Raw genomic sequence first — 15,929 nt, 5'->3', positions numbered from 1 at the left:
TTGTCCTGCAGGGATAATCGAATATTTGATGAGACTGCCTAGATGAAACTTATATGTTGTGTCTTTACAATGTAAAGACAGGTATAAGTGCCCAAAAGGTATCCAAAGTGACCAGATAACCACTGCAGAGACAAAGTAAAGACACACACACACACACACACATTCCCCCCCTGTTCACTAATCCTGTCGCACCCCCACAAAGTTCAGAATAAAAATATACATATCTGCCTCCGGAACATCAGCATCTGAAACATAGAAACATAGAAAGATGACGGCAGAAAAGGGCTATAGCCCATCAAGTCTGCCCACTCTACTGACCCACCCCATTAGGTCTGAGTGCAAATCACCCAGTTCCTTAACTCGACTTTCGTAGGCATCCCACGTAGATGTCCCATTTATTCTTAAAGTCAAGCACGCTGGCGGCCTTGACCACCTGCTCTGGAAGCTTGTTCCAATGGTCCACCACTCTTTCCGTGAAGAAATACTTCCTGATGTCCCCATTAAATTTCCCTCCTCTGAGTTTTAACGGATGCCCTCTTGTGGCCGAGGGTCCTTTGAGAAAGAAGATGTCATCATCCACCTCGATACGTCCCGTAATGTATTTAAATGCCTCAATCATATCCCCCCTCTCCCTGCGCTCTTCTAGAGTGTAGAGCTGTAGTTTGTTTAGCCTTTCTTCGTACGAGAGACCCTTGAGCCCCGAGATCATCCTAGTGGCCATCCGCTGAACCGACTCGACCCTAAGCACGTCTTTGCGGTAATGTGGCCTCCAGAATTGCACACAGTATTCCAGATGAGGTCTCACCATGGTTCTGTACAGTGGCATTATGACTTCAGGTTTCCGGCTGACTAAACTTCTATTGATACATCCCATCATTTGCCTTGCCTTGGAAGAGGCCTTCTCTACTTGTTTGGCAGCCTTCATGTCTGCACTGATGATTACTCCCAAATCTCGTTCTACTGAAGTTCTAGCTAATGTTTCTCCATTTAAAGTGTAAGTTCTGCATGGATTTCTGCTACCGAGGTGCATGACCTTACATTTCTTAGCGTTGAAGCCCAGCTGCCATGTCGAGGACCAGCTTTCCAACATAAGCAGGTCCTGTGTCATACTATCCTGCAAATTGCATTCACTTACTATATTACATAATTTGGCGTCATCGGCAAACAACGTCACTTTACCCTGAAGCCCTCGGGTCAAGTCCCTTATGAATATGTTAAAAAGGAGAGGACCTAGGACAGAGCCCTGCGGCACTCCGCTGGTCACCTCCGACATCTCAGAGAGGGTGCCGTTGACCACCACCCTCTGAAGTCTCCCACTCAGCCAATCATTGACCCATGCAGTTAGTGTCTCACCTAACCCCATTGATTTCATCTTACTTAATAGTCTGTGGTGTGGGACGCTGTCGAAAGCCTTACTGAAATCAAAGTACACTATGTCCAGAGACTCTCCCGAGTCTAGCTTTCCTGTTACCCAATCAAAGAAGCTGATGAGATTGGACTGGCATGACCTACCCTTAGTGAATCCATGTTGACTGGGATCCCTTAGATTCCCCTCATCCAAGATCGTTTCTAATTTACCTTTAAGTAGTGTTTCCATGAGTTTACACACTATGAAAGCCTGGTAGAACTGCACAGAGGTGGCTTAAGTAGTCTGGAGGGTGGGCTAATGAACCATAGAGAGGAGAACCCAGGACCATAAGCCACTCTAACCATTACATTAATGGTGGAAAATGTGAGCCCACCACAAAACCACAAAACCCTACTGCACTGCCATATAGGTACCACTTAAGGGATATTGGGGTTGTAGACAGGTGGGTATAGTGAGTTTTGATGGTGTTTGGGGGGCTCACCATAACCTATAAGGGAGTTCTGGTGAGATGTTGATGTGGCACCCTTTTTGTAATGTTCACAGCAGTGCCCTGTAAGGTGCCCCACTGCTCTGTTGCCATGTCTGGATGGCCAGCCCATCACAATGCTGTCCCCTCCCACGTCCAAAAGGTCTTGTTCTGGGTGTTTGGGACTTGGACAAATCTATGATTGAGAATGTGGTATAAAGATAGACATAGTGGCAGTCTGGACGATCAAACGCCTTGACATACAGATAGACACTGGGCACAGAGGGGATGGGGGACACAGAATCGTGTTGATGATGAAGGCAGAGAGATGGATACAGAGGAAATACTAGAAAGGGAAGTATATGAGACAGAGAAGGGAGATGCTTGCTGAACCTGGAGAAAAACATACACAGAGATGGAAGATGAATAGTGAGCATGGAGAAAGAAGACATGTCAAATGGGCAGGAGACCCTGGCAAATGAGTTAAGAGTGGACAGGCGGAAACAGAAACCAGAGCCTGAAACCAATGTGATGTGAAGAATAAAATCACCAGACAACAAAAGATAGAAAAAAAATTATTTTCTATTTTGTGATTAGAATACAGTATAACCTTGGTTTGCGAGCATAATGCATTCCGGAAACATGCTTGTTTTTTTTTTTTTAATTTATTTATTTATAATTTTTCACAAATTGTTTAACAACAATCTAAAGAAATTAACAATTGAAAAAGAAAATAATTATATTAAATTATATATAATAATTCCACATATATGACTAATCAGAGTCCACATATTGAAGAGAGAATCCATCACCTCCAAGGGAAGTTGGATCTAAAAGAAAAGAAAAAACTCATACAAATTAGAGTGCGGTTGGATTTAACCATCTGTCTGGATAGAGGACTGTATGGAAGGATCTGGAGCTCTAGACGCCGTCTTACCCTCTAAAAAGAAATTTAATTGGTCAGGGTCATAAAATATATATCTAACATTCTGGTAGGTAAGACAGCATTTGCAGGGAAAGCGTAACTGAAAGGTTGCTCCCATATTCAAAGTTAACTGTCGATAAGCCAGGAATTTCTTCCGTCTGGCTTGCGTCAATTTTGATACATCAGGGAATATTGAAACTTTGGAACCGTGAAATTCTGCATTCTCAGTCCTATAGAATAAACGGAGAACTGCCTCTTTATCCTGAAGAAAAACAAAGGTTACCAGTAAAGTTGCTCTAACAATTATTTCTTCTTGAATTGATGTTTCCAGCATACCAGTGAGATCCAAGTCTCCTGATACAGTCCCTTTGCTTTTCTCTTCTTTGGGAATATTCAAATAGTATAGCTTTTGGAGCGGTGGCATATTATTTTCAGGAAATTTCAACACTGATTGTAAGAAGGAATTAAATAAGTCTCTTGGAGTTTGAAATTTGGATACCGGAAAGTTCAACAGTCTAAGATTTAAATTTCTATTTGCATTTTCCAAATTTTCCATTTTTCTAACCAGCAAAGACTTTTCCTTCAAATGTAAATTCATAGAAGCCTTTATTTCTGACACTGATTTTTCCAAATTGTCCGTTCTATTGGACTGCTTTTGGAGTTTCTCTTCCAAAGTTTTAACTTGTAAATTAGTATTCTGTGTTGAAGAAAAAAGTTGAGAGCATACCTTATGTACTGATTCAAGTCCACTCCAGATTGCTTCCATATCGATGACTTCAGGTCTTACTAGAGGAGGGGGCAAAGATATTCCGGGGATTACCCCTTTAGCTCGCTGCTCCTCTGTCCCTGCTTCCTCACCAGCAACTGCTCCTCCGTTCTCCATTGTCGACTGCAAGAGAGTCGGCAAGCCGTGGAATACTTCCGGGGTCAGGGGTGAGTTCAGCAGCGTCAACGGAGAACTCGTCTCCGGCACCTCCTGCGCTGCCGACGGCGTCCCCGACATCCTCCCGGGCCGCGGAGGAGCTCCAGGACCCATAGGGCTAAGCGAAATCTCGCTCTCCAAGACCGAGGTCTGCCCCCCTCGGTCAGCGGATGTGCCCGATCCAGCCGGTGTGGCATACGCTGTAATTGCCACCTGTCTCGCCATTGAAGTACCAGATGAGGCTGGAAGAACGCCTCTCTGTTTGCCTCTGCGCTTAGGCATAGTTAAGGTAAAAAATTTTAAATGAAATAGAAATCGCCAAAGCCAAGCAGGAGCAGCTTTCAAGGGTGACTCACTCCGTCGCCATCTTGGATCTCTCCCGGAAACATGCTTGTAATCTAAAACACTCGCATATCAAAGCATATTTCCCCATAAGAAATAATGGAAACTCAGATGATTCATTCCACAACCCAAAAACTTTAATACAAAATACTGTATGTACTTCTTATGCAAGACTTTGTTTGTTTAGAACAGTCACTACACTCCCGCAGCGTCAGAGAGAGAAGAACCATCGGCTCAGTTGTTATGCGTGCATACTGTATGTACTTGTATTGCAAGACCTCGTTCGTTTATCAAGTTAAAATTTAATAAAACGTGCTCATCTTGCAAAACAATCGCAAATCAAGTTACTCGCAATCCAAGGTTTTACTGTATATCAGATTTGAAATATGTATCCTGCTAGAGCTGGTGTTAGACATAACTGGGGACTGCAAAGCCCAGGCTGTGCTTCTTTAGCTTCCAGCTGGCTTAGGGCTCTCTCTGACCAGGGGGTAGTTGCTCTAGTTGGACTCCCCTAACACTGTTCCTGCCATGTGTGAGATTCTGTTAGCTTGATTTTTATATGTAGCAGTCTGTAATAATTTGACTTCAATTTTCTCAATAGTGGAGGGGATATTTGCGAGGGGGAGGAGAGGGGAGACAGAGGTTTTGCTAACATCGTTGCCTCATTTCTCAAGTAAGCATGCACTAAGACTTGGTACCTTTTCTTAGATTGTGACACATATCGCATTGGATTTGGATTATGCGAATTAATCAAAGAAATTAAATAAACTTGAAACTTGAAACTAAATAAACTTGAAACTTGAAACTATATGTCATAGAGCTAACTCACACATTAAGCACATGCCACACATTACTTGCATTAGGACAGGGATATTTACAAAAACAGCCATAGGCTCACTATGGAAGAATACACACTTCTGAAAACAGGGCCATTCACACAAGATTGTATTTAAAACTGCCCACACTGTGGCACTGATGTACTGTGTTTAGTTTCTGTAGATGAGCTATTGGAAATGCTAAATCAACCCTTCATTCCCTCAGGTACAAACTTAGATTATGACCCTCCGGGGGCAGGAGAATACCTAACATGTTTGAATGTAATTCACCTTGAGCTGATACTAAAAAGAAATGAGCAAAGAGCAAATAAATTAATCCAGTGGGTTTTCTACTTGCACATGAACAAATACAGCCAAAACATAAAATCAGACAAGAATTTCAGTCATATTTATCAGCTGTCTGGAACTCCCTCCATCCATCCTTGATGTGGCTGATGGTTTTCATGTTGTCCTACAACACATAACACATGGTCTTTTACTTAGATTTCAGCAAAGCCTTTGACACGGTTCCTCATAGGAGGCTCTTGAACAAACCTGATGGACTGAAGTTAGGACCCAAAGTGGTGAACTGGATTAGAAACTGGTTGATGGACAGACGTCAGAGGGTGGTGGTTAATGGAATTTGCTTGGAGGAAGGAAAGGTGAGTAGTGGAGTGCCTCCAGGATTGGTGCTGGGGCCGATTCTATTCAATATGTTTGTAAGTGATATTGCCAAAGGGTTAGAAGTTAAGGTTTGTCTTTTTGCAGATGATACAAAGATTTTTAATAGAGTGGACACACTGGAGGGAGTGGAAAACATGAAAAAGAATCTGCAAAAGTTAGAAGAATGGTCTAATGTCTGTCAACTGAAATTCATTGCAAAGAAGTGCAGAGTGATGCATTTGGGGAGTAGAAATCCGAGGGAGATGTATGTACTGGGAGGGAAGAGGGACCTTGGGATGATAGTGTCTGAGGATCTGAAGGCGACTAAACAGTGTGACAAGGCAGTGGCTATTGCCAGAAGGATGCTAGGCTCTATAGAGAGAGGTGTACCAGCAGAAAAAAAAAAAGGTGTTGATGCTTCTGGATGGATCATTGGTGAGGCCACACTTGGTAGATTGTGTTCAGTTTTGGAGGCTGTATCTAGCCAAGGATCTAAAAAGACTTGACGTAGTCCAGAGGAAAGCGACGATAATGGTAGGGGTTTTGCACCAAAAGAAGTATGAGAAGAGACTAGAAGACCTCAACATGTATACTCTGGAGGAGAGGAAGGGCAGGGTCCTATGGTTCATGGTTTTTATTTATATCCCGCTTTATTCAAAGCGGGTTAAAAAAAAAAACAAAAAAAAACATACATAATAAAATGCAGACATTTAACTAATCTAATCTAATCCTTAGGTTTGTATACCGCATCATCTCCACGTTCGTAGAGCTCGACGCGGTTTACAGTAGGAGAAATAGGAAGGAACTACAACAGAGGGTTAGAGGTAGAAGTGTGAAGAAAATTTAGAGGACTTGGGATGCCAAGATATAAGAGTTTCCTTGATTCCTAAGTTGGAGGGAGACTTACATTTTTTGAGAAAAGCCACGTTTTCAGATGTTTGCGGAAAACTTGGAGAGAGCTCAAGTTCCGAAGAGGGGAGGTAAGGTTGTTCCAGAGCTCAGTGATTTTGAAATTTATTAATATAGAACCAGAGAGGGGAAATTGGTAAAACTAGAGGATCTAAATTGAGGATGTGGGGTGGTAGACTTAGGAGAAATTTTAGGAAATTCTTTTTTTTTTTTTTTAAAGGTAGGGGAGTGGGCACCAGATTCAGTATATAACTACAACAGAGAGGGTGATGGATGCCTGGAATGCCCTCCCGAGGGAGGTAGTGGAGAGGAAATTGGTGACGGAATGAACACAGAGGATCTCTGATTAGACTATGAATGGGCAGACTTTCAAGGTCTGAATTCCAGAAATGAGATGGTTTGGATAGGCTGGAGTGAGCTTCAGTGGTAGCTCCAGTCGTTGGAGCCTAAGGTGGACTTCGAAGGTCTATGGCCCAGAAATAACAAAGGTGGTAATATATTACAAGACTCCTAAAAGTGGTGGTTTCCAATATATTATCTCACAAATGTAATAAATTATACAATTCATACTGCTTTTCATACACTCAGAATTGTGTAATTCAACCAAGAGCCGGAGCTAAATGATCAATATATGACAGGTACCTTTGTGTTGCCTTAAACCTTATTTTAGCATTGAAAATCTGTTTTGTTATGAGTTTTTGAATTTGACTGTATGACCCTTGTGTCTTTTTTCAACAGAATGAAACAATTTCACGATCACTAGCTTTGACATTTCAGTTGCTTAAACCTCGTTTTGGGTTCCTTGAAAAAGACAATCGAAACATGGTCCATGTCGGGACCTGCTGAAAATCTTACAAAGCTAAGTGAAATCACTCTTTTTTGCCATTGAGTATTTAGATTTTAACTTTTGAATAGCACTTGAATCCACAGTTTTTCATCATTTCATACACAGTGATTGGGGTGGTGGGTTCGACTATAGGAGCTCTGGCTCTTGGTCGAATTACACAATTCTGAGTGTATGAAAAGCAGTGTAAATTGTATAATTTATTACATTACATTACATTACAGATTTCTATTCCGCCATTACCTTTCGGTTCAAAGCGGATTACAAAAAGAGTTATGGAAGAAGGGTTACAACATTAGATCAGAGAAGGTTTCCAAGAGAGAGAAAAGTAGGATCTGGGGTTAGGGAGGGGATGGTAAGAGGGGGGTTAAGCTTTATCATGGTATTAAGCTTTATTAAGGGATTTCTTGAAGAGTATAGTTTTTATTTCCTTTCTGAACATCTTGTAGTCTGGGGTTGTTGTCAATAGGTTGGAGACTTGGTTGTCTATCTTCGCTGCCTGAGTGGCCATTAGTCCGTTGTATATTATGTTTGTGAGATAATTTATTAAAAACCACCACTTTTAGGAGTCTTGTAATATATTACCACATTAAACCAATTCGACTTCCTAATTTATTAACACACTACAACAAGCTTCCCTACCTCTTTCTTTTTGACCAAGCCAGAAATAACAAAGAAAAAAAAGACATTTTAATGTAATCATGAAATTGTAAAGCATGGAGCATTCAGGTCTTTTATCTGCAGTCATTTACCATGTCCCACATTTCTTTTCTCCGTACTCACCCTCTGAGCTCTATGGTGGTCTCTCCTTTCTGTAGCCTCCGGACCAGTGTGTCTCCTTTTTTCTTTTCCCACTGACCGCCTCATATCCTGTACTGTATCTTTCTCCCTACTTCCGTGCATCCAGTTTTACATTGGTTCTTATCTACCGCATCGACCTCACGGTTCTGTGCGATTTACAGGTCAAGAATTACTAATAAATAAGGCAGATCACAATCGGTCATAAAGATTTAACAGAAATAAATTTCCAACTGTTTATAGTCTACAATCCCCTCATTGGATCTCTCTCTTCCCTCCCCAAGTTCATCTACCAGTAGCAGCAAATCAAAGCCATAAAATTTCTGCTTTGTATAAAGAGATGCAATTAATGTGGAGCAGAATTGAGTTCAGCCTATTGGTCTGGCCCTTCAGTTTCTCATGTGGCCCTTTGGGAAAATTAATTGCCCACCCCTGGCTTAGATAGTTACTTTTCCAAATGTTTTTTTAAGTATTGTGATAAATTGTGTATATTAAAATTAGAATCTTCCTGGATGTTTCCAAGAAGACCCAAAGGAAGATGAAAAAATGTATATTGCTATGAACAATAGTTTTGCAATTGGGAGCTTTGTGTTTTTTTTCTTACATTGCCTTCCAAATGTATCTGTACAATGTCTTCTTTGAACTAGTACAATTACATAGTAACATACCCTGTTTCCCCGAAAATAAGACCTAGCCCGAAAATAAGCCCTAGCATGATTTTTAAAGATGCTCCTAATATAATCCCTACCCCCCAAATAAGCCCTAGTTAAGATTGACCCCCATAGACACCCCCCAATGTCCCTGACACTCCCTGAATCCATCCCTGCCCAATTCACTGAAAAAATTGGACTCGTCGATTCAGCAACCCCCACCTCAGGTGAGGCCTGACATACCTCCACTCCAAGGCACCTTAAAGCAGCAGCGGCGGCAGCACTCTGAACGGGCTGTTTTGCAGCCTTCCCCGCCGGGGCCTTCCCTCTACCACGTCACTGATGGACCGTTTTTGGAGACCTCGGAGGTACAGTATGTCAGTCTCAAGGTGGGAAGGTCGGTGGAGTTCTGCTGAATGGGGGGATGGGAGGGATAGAAAGATGCTGCACAAGGGGATGGGTGAGGGGGAGGAAAAATGCTGCACATGGGGGAGGGAGGAGAAATGAAAGAGGAAGAATTGGAGTAGAGGAGAGGAAGGAGGATGATTGTTGTACATGAAAAAATATGACATCCCCCAAAATAAGCCCTAATGTGTTTTTTGAACCCCAAATTAATATAAAACACCATCTTATTTTCAGGGAAACACGGTAGTAAATGACACCTGAACAGTCCATCCAGTTTGCCCTGTAATTACATGCATTACAATTTCATGATAAAATAAAAATGTCTCTTTTCTTTGTTATTTCTGGGCCATAGACCTTACCTGTTCAACCTTTATGGAATGATCTACCTTCTCAAATAAGATCTTGAGTTTTGCTTCAGGTCTTCCGTAAAATCTTAAAAACCATGTTGTTTCAACATTTTTTAAACAATAATTTTTAAGATAAATTGTAAACCGAGTCAAGCCCTATTTTTTTTTTTTTAGGGACGACTTGGTATATAAATCTATGATTAGATTAGAAGCCATTTTCAGAAAAGCAAATTTGGAAGAAGAGAGCATTGGCTGCAAAATTGGTGGGCAAAATATAAACCTGCGTTAGGCAGATAATACAGCGCTCATCGCCAGCAGCAAAGAAGACCTGCTGTATCTATCTACTGAGAAAAGCCAAAGCCGAAAGTCATAACATGGGATTAGAACTGAACATGAAAAATGATGAAGATTTTGAGCTTGAAGGCGATTGAAATCCTGGTTAGGGTTGGTAGCAAGAGTTTTATTTAAATTTTCTTGCATTTGCTTTAAGTTGATATCAGGAGAGTCTCCAATTTGCCTGTCTCCTCATTTTGAGTTATATAGACCACTAGCTGATGGCCCGGCGTTGCACGGGTATTTAATTATAGCAATAACACTGTAAATGGATTCAAATAAAGATACTTTATAGTGGTGAATGAAAATATTTTTTTACTTTATAAAAAGTACAATATTCAAATTATAATGTGAAATATTTGACAAAATGAATACAATACAACTAACACAAAACTTGATTATAAACAACATTTTTAGTTTCACCTCCAGGAGCAAGAACATATACATTATTGGGTGAACCCACCCTTCCCACGTGTGCAGGTGGGCCGCGAGACCCCCAGAACATATCACCCCAGGTAGTGAGGGATCTGCATACCAAGTTTCGTTCAAATCGGTCCCACAGCTTTTTACATTTTTTCCATTGAAATGAATGGGTGAAATCTGATGTTCTGTTTGTAGCTCCGCCCACATGTGCAGGTGGGCCGCGAGACCCCCAGAACATATCACCCCAGGTAGTTGGAATTACTGTGAGAATGGCAGTTTTTTACATTTTTTCCATTGACATGAATGGGTGAAATCTGATTTTCTGTTTGTAGCTTCGCCCATGTGTGCAGGTGGGCCGCGAGACCCCCAGAACATATCACCCCAGGTAGTGAGGGATCAGCATACCAAGTTTAGTTCAAATTGGTCCCACAGCTTTTTACATTTTTCCCATTGACTTGAATAGGTGAAATCTGAAGTTATGTTTGTAGCTCCGCCCACGTGTGCAGTTGGGCCGCGAGACCCCCAGAACATATCATCCCGGGTAGTGAGGGATCCGCATACCAAGTTTCGTTCAAATCGGGCAAGCCGGTTTTGCGGAGGCAGTTTTTACATTTTTTCCATTGACATGAATGGGTGAAATCTGATTTTCTGTTTGTAGCTCCGCCCAGGTGTGCAGGTTGGCCGCGATACCCCCAGAACATATCACCCCAGGTAGTGAGGGATCTGCATACCAAGTTTCGTTCAAATCGGGCAAGCCGTTTTTTGCGTTGGCAGCTGTTTTACATTTTTTCCATTGACATGAATGGGTGAAATCTGATTTTATGTTTGTAGCTCCGCCCACATGTGCAGGTGGGCCGTGAGACCCCCAGAACATATCACCCCAGGTAGTGAGGGATCGGCATACCAAGTTTCGTTCAAATCGGGCAAGCCGTTTTTGCGTTGGCAGCTGTTTTACATTTTTTCCATTGACATGAATGGGTGAAATCTGATTTTATGTTTGTAGCTCCGCCCACATGTGCAGGTGGGCCGTGAGACCCCCAGAACATATCACCCCAGGTAGTGAGGGATCTGCATACCAAGTTTCGTTCAAATCGGGCAAGCCGTTTTTGCGTTGGCAGCTGTTTTACATTTTTTCCATTGACATGAATGGGTGAAATCTGATTTTATGTTTGTAGCTCCGCCCACATGTGCAGGTGGGCCGTGAGACCCCCAGAACATATCACCCCAGGTAGTGAGGGATCGGCATACCAAGTTTCGTTCAAATCGGGCAAGCCGTTTTTGCGTTGGCAGCTCTTTACATTTTTTCCATTGACATGAATGGGTGAAATCCGATTATCTGTTTGTAGCTCCGCCCACGTGTGCAGGTGGGCCGCGAGACCCCCAGAACATATCATCCCGGGTAGTGATGGATCTGCATACCAAGTTTCGTTCAAATCGGTCAAGCCGTTTTTGCGTGATCGCGGCACATACATACATACATCCGATTTTATATATATAGATTAAGGAATACAAGAAGTTCTTACTTATTTGCCTATCCTAAGCCAAATGGTGTCAGTTATAAGACCTTAGCGTTTCAGGCAGGTAAATTACAATCCTGGCTTGGTGAATGTATTCATCAAGCCATATCTACTGTTCTTTTCGAAAATTAGTTAAGTCTTCTTTGTTTGACAAATTTATTACTTAGTTGGGTATTTTAAGATTGCAATTACATTTTTAACTTTTTATAATGATTATATTTTTATGGTATGAATGTATTTCGATGATTGTTCAGTTTCTTATGGTGTAAACCACCTAGAACTCTTGGTAATGGCGGTATAAAAGAATAAATTTATTATTTATTATTATTATTCCATGTCTCGATATATAATTGTATTCAATAAGCTCGCTTTTTTCTCAGGTTGCTGTGCACAGTCCTTTCCCCCACTTTTCTTCTTTGCTATATTTATCGTGGGGTGCGTGCCTTGTTTTTAGATTGCCCCCAGTAGCTACACCGCTACACCTTGTGCAAATAAATGCTAATTATATTGGTACTGATGTGCGTAAACACCCTATGCACCATTCTTTAAAGTTGCTGAGTACATGGTGTGGCAAATGGAAGGTGGTGTACATATGAGTACAGTGTGGGTGGGACATGGGTATGTCCGCAAGGTATGGTCGCAACTTATACCGGCCAGTATTCAGCACTATTTGGCTGGCCAGAAATGGCTCCTGGCCAGAAAAATAGTTTATAGCCAGCTAGCTACTGATATGCCATGGGAAAGAGCTGGCTATCACAGGCTGAATATCCTGGTCCTTGGATTGGCCAATGACTAGCTTTGTCACACAACATAGCCGGTCATTGCCTATATTCAGCAGCTGGCCAGCTAAGGCTAGCGGCTAGATAGACCCAAAAGGCAGGTCTATGGCCGCTAGGCTGGCCAGCCGCTAAATATTGACTTGGCCAGCTAAAACCACCATGGTGAACTTTGACCTGGATATTCAATGTTGGTGGCCGGATACAGCCCTGGCATTGAATTTCCAGGATTGCCGTGGTCTCAGTATTGGGTGGATAGAATGAACATAAGAATAGCCTTACTGGGTCAGACCAAAAATCTAACAAGCCCAGTAGCCCGTTTTCATGGTGGCCAATCCATGTCCCTAGTACCTGGCCAAAACCCAAGGAGTAGAAACATTCCATGCTACCAATCCAAGGCAAGCAGTGGCTTCCCCCATGTCTTTCTCAATAACAAACTATGGACTTTTCCTCCAGGAAATTGTTCAAACCCTACACATGGACATGCCACATATAGACAAGCTAAGCTATACCAGGACTTTGGCTGGTGTAACTGCTAGTGCATAAACGTAAGTTATGCTCTTATAGAGCAGGCTCTGACCACAGGGGACCCACCTATAGAATTAACATTTATCATTAATTTTGTATGATATAGCACCCTTTTTGCCCTGCAAATCAAGGCAGGTTACAATCCTAATAAAACATATATAAAATAGAAAAGGAATGCCTTTTTTAAAAAAAATAGTAAAGCACATACAGTCATACAAAAGGTTAGATCCATTCATCTCCATACAAACTAACAGACCAGAAACTGCTCTGTCCATTGCTGCATTGAAAACTGTGTTTTAGAAAAAGGAATAGGAACTTTGTGTCCAGAAAAATAGAACTTGTTTTGTTGAGCAAGGATAGCTAAAACTCAGCTAGGGGTTTTTCAAACATCTGATTCTAATTCCCACCAGAGTATATTTGTGCCAGAACTTTACCGGATCAAACTTAATTTGCAGCAAAACATATATCAAATAACCGTGACCACATCCCATCTCCCATGGACTGGCCATTTTATACAAACTGGAGTGACATTTGGCAATAAAAGTAAGCATTTGGAATCCGGAAGGACAATTGCTTTATATAAACAATGCAAATATTTGTAAGTTGCCACATGACATATTGCAAACACAGTACAGAACCATGAAATGTTTAATTAAATTCATTGCTGCCAAAGTGCCTGGAAATACTTCTCCCAGTTTCTCCATCATTCTCTCTATCATCCCTCTTCTCCCAAAGTCCTCTGTTTTCTGACTTGCAAATGAAAGGACAGTGTACAGTTTATTACTGAAAAAACCATGGACGTGTTCTTCTTCTCCCTCCATCAAAAATTACAAATACTAGGGGACACTCAATGAAGTTACAATTGGAGGAAATATTTTTTCACTCAGAAAATAGTTAAGCTCTGGAATGCGTTGCCTGAGGATATGGTAAGAGCGGATAACATAGCTGGTTTTAACAAAGGTTTGGACAAGTTCCTGGAGGAAAAGTCCATAGTCTGTTATTGAGAAAGACACGGGGGAAGCCACTGCTTGCCTTGGATCGGTAGCATGGAACATTGCTACTCTTTGGGTTTTTGCCAGATACTAGTGACCTGGATTAGCCACCATGAAGTTGGGCTACTGGGCTTGATGGACCTTTGGTCTGACCCAGTATGGCTATTCTTATGCTCTTACAAGTGCCAAGAATAGGACAATTAAGCCATTGTAACATCACTGATGAGGCATTATGGAATGAGGCACTGTGGAATGAGGCATTATGACATCACAATCTCGGCTCTGTGGAATGAGGCATTATGACATCACAATCTCAGCTCTGGAATGTTGCTCTCATTGGGGTTCCGGAATCTTGCTGGAATGTTGCTACTCCTTGGGGTTTTGGCCAGGTACTGGTGACCTGGATTGGCTACCGTGAGAACGGGCTACTGGGCTTGACCCAGTATGGCTGTTCTTATGCTCTTATGTGTGCCAAGTATAAGACAATCAAGCCATTGTAACATCACTGATGAGGTTGGCTCTGAGGCTCTGTGGAATGAGGCATTATGACATCACAATCTCATTGGGGTACCGGAATTTTGATATTCTTTGAGATGCTGGAATGTTGCTACTTTTTGGGTTTGGGCCAGGTACTAGTGACCTGGACTGGCCACCATGAGAACGGTCTACTGGGCTTGATGGACCATTGGTCTGACCCAGTATGGCTGTTCTTATGTTCTCATCTGCTCATCTGCTCTTAGGGCCCCTTTTACAAAGCTGCAGCAGTGATTACCACATGGCAGAACTCAAGTGGATAGTGGCCCTATTCAGATTGCCATCCAGATAACCTACATCAACACAAAAGCAGTCGTGATCCACAGAACATAGAATAAATTAAAACAATGCATTGACGAGGTTAAAAAGGCACACACGTTTTGCATATTGCAGGCTGCTTCAGGGCAGCGGTGTAGTGAGAGGCCTAGGGCCGTGGACCCCTCCCCTGCCCTTACCTCTACCCCCCCCCCCCACCCCGCTCCTTCCCCGATCTTGCCTGCCATGTGACCCCTTTTCTTTTCTTTTCTTCTCTTCCCTTACCTCGTACTTCTAGTTGAAGTTGCTGCTCATAGCGGTCAACAATGTGGACGTCAAGTACTCCTCACGGGCTCTCCCTTTGATGTCACTTCCTATACCCAGAACTGATGTCAGCGGGAGAGCCGACGGAGTCGCGAAGAGATGTACGTAGATTAAAGTGGGCGGGAAAATCGCGCGAGGACAAAGGAGCTCAGACAGATGCGCTTAGGATGTCAGCACGCCAGATGAAAAGTTAAATTTAAAGCGCTCCGATGGAGGGTGTGGGGGAGAACCCCCCCAGTTTACTTAGAAGTGTTGGCGCTGCCGTTGGGGGTTCCGGGGGGGGGATTACAGAGGAAAGTGTAATTTTTCCTTGTTTTAGGGAAAAATTACAGTTTCTTTTCTAAGTGGGGGGGAGTCCCCCTACCCTCCCCCAATGGCAGTGCCAACATTTCTAAGTAAAGGGGGGTTCTGCCCCACGCCCCTTCAGAGCACTTTAAATTTAACTTTTAATCCGGCGCACTAACGTCCTGCGCGCATTTGTCTGAGCTCTTTTGTTCACATGCAATTGGCGTGCTTTAGTCCCCTCACCGCGAAGCGCACATTGTTAACTCCCGTGACTAACTTCGACTAGAGGAATGGGGGAGGGGAAGGGGGTGCGTGCGTGGAGGGGAGGAATGGGAAGAGGTGGGGGGCATGGAGAGGAGGAGGGGTGATGGCGCCCCCCACCAACATGGCATCCAGGGCAGACGGACCCCTCGCCCTCCCCCTCCCCCTTACTACGCCACTGCTTCGGGAGCAGTAGCTGTCAATAAAGCAAAGCATCAAATGAAAATCAAACTACAAGAGAAAGTA

The sequence above is a fragment of the Geotrypetes seraphini genome, chromosome 6 (genome assembly GCF_902459505.1).
Source record: "Geotrypetes seraphini chromosome 6, aGeoSer1.1, whole genome shotgun sequence".
Taxonomy (NCBI): Eukaryota; Metazoa; Chordata; class Amphibia; order Gymnophiona; family Dermophiidae; genus Geotrypetes; species Geotrypetes seraphini.
Note: the sequence above shows the minus strand (reverse complement) of the source record.